Raw genomic sequence first — 2,112 nt, 5'->3', positions numbered from 1 at the left:
ATGGTGGACAGCTTCTTGATGTTGTTTAGGAGAAGCTGAGGAGAGAATAAGGAGGGAGAATGTCAGTAATCCCAGACTTAAGGGAGCTCCACAGTGCTGGGAGCAGACGCTCAGCACACCCACCATGCCCTCCTCTGACCTGAAGCGCACAGTTCAATAGAAACAATGCACTTTCCAAGTTCACGTAAGATCACACACACTGCCCACTACTGGCTACTACACCACATACTCCACTTAGTAGCAGCCGCTGCATAGCATGCATGCATGCATGCTTGGGGCCAGGTCCTAGACAAGGCACACACACCTGCGACCTCACTGAACCCTCAAAACAATCATACAAGGTGTGAAGCTGGCTGACAGCATCAATCCTGTGAGGTGCAGCACAAGGCAGAAACTCTGGCCAGCTCATGGAGCTAAGAGGATGGCTGGTGGAACAGGCATTTAAACACAAGACTTGTGGCTAACGGTGATGATGAGAGAACAAACAATAGGATACTATTACTACAAAAACAAAAGTGAGGTATGCTGATGCACACCTGTAATCCCAGTACTCAGCAGACTGACGTGGAAGAATCGTGACTTCAAACCAGCCTGGCTTACATGGTAAGATCTTTTCTCAAAATAGCAAAGACCACATAAGGTCATCCACAGCCGTGCTGTAGGTAACACCATGGGTGAACGGGAACACAAGACTGTACAGGTGGGTCTGGGTGCACAGTTTCTGGCTCATTAACTCCCTCCGGAATGCAGGCCATAGAACCTGAGATTTTTTTCAGAAGAGGCCCATAATAACTACTGGACCCAGATTTTCCATTTCAGAGCCATCACAGCAGAATACTTACCAGTGTCTGATGGTACATCCCAAGACTCATTACGGGATGGGTCCAGCCCCATGTTCCAACAGGAGGGCCAAAGGGTGCAGGCAGAGGTGTTGCTGGCCCCCAGCCTGGCCCTGTCAGCACCCTGTCACACCTTTTCTGCTTGATCACACTTTGACACAGTCTTCCCCATCCAATGAAGTCTGTATGAAAAAATAAAAAAGAACAAAATGAGAGGGTTTGGAGAGCTTCCAGATAACTGAAGATGTGAGGTTTCGTGGAGCATAGGGGGTGTAGACAACGCTCTCGGTTCCTGGGGTCTTGCCATACACATCTTTTCAGTAGCATCCTTTATGGTGAACCCGTGAGGATTTGTCCCCGGTCCTGATTCCTTTGAGGTGATCAGGCCCACGTGGGGGCAGAGTCAGAAACACAGGCAAGCAACCTGGGCCTTCACATCTGCAGCAGGGGAAGTTAGGGTGAGAATTGAACCAAATTAGAGGGGCCGGCCTGTGTCTGCTGTTACATAAGGAAATGCTCGGGAACAGAGGTATGGCTCTGGTGGTAGAGCACCAGCCAATGAGCAAAAGCATCAGATATGCAGTGGAAGTTCTAGTCTCAGATAAAAAAAAAACAAGAAAGAATAAAAAAAGAAAATGCTTCCTTGCTACTGTGGAAAAATGATCATGCTTTTCAGGGCCAAAGCTTTTCTGTTGACTGTGGTGGAAATGTGGAGAAAAATCAGGGAATTTTGTTTGTCTTTACACATGGCCTGTAAGCTATTTCCCAGTCCCGAGCCAGTGCTGGTGAACAGGAAAGTAGTGTCTGTGGATGACTGTTTCAACATCCCATGATGAGTTCACTCTGAATTTAGAGTGGGTCCTATACACAACCCCAGTGTCTTCCTAAGCACCCCAGCTGGAGAAAACACAGTACACAGTGGGCACAGCCTGGGGATAGAGGCAGGGGGAGGCTGATTATACATCCATAAGCCCAAGAAAATCAAGAACCATAACTGGGCCTGAAGTGAGGAGAGGAGTGCAGAGTGGATCCCCATAGAAGCTGTGAATGTAAGCCACTGGGTGAAGCTATTTGTCCCAGCAGCCCCAGAGAACAGGTGCATCAAATTCTCTAAGTGTGAGGAGGGGGGACCAAGATGGCGACGGGGCAGTAGGGAAATGCCACAGCTCTCTCCAACCAAAAAGAGAGTTCGAGTTCCAACGCTTAATCTCCCCAAGAGACCGACAACAACAAAAAGACGAACACTCAGAGAAAAACTAGAGGTGAAAAATAA

Source organism: Dipodomys ordii, unplaced genomic scaffold (genome assembly GCF_000151885.1).
Source record: "Dipodomys ordii isolate 6190 unplaced genomic scaffold, Dord_2.0 Scaffold105, whole genome shotgun sequence".
Classification (NCBI taxonomy): domain Eukaryota; kingdom Metazoa; phylum Chordata; class Mammalia; order Rodentia; family Heteromyidae; genus Dipodomys; species Dipodomys ordii.
The sequence above is the reverse complement of the archived record's forward strand: the minus strand, read 5'-3'. Positions refer to the sequence as shown.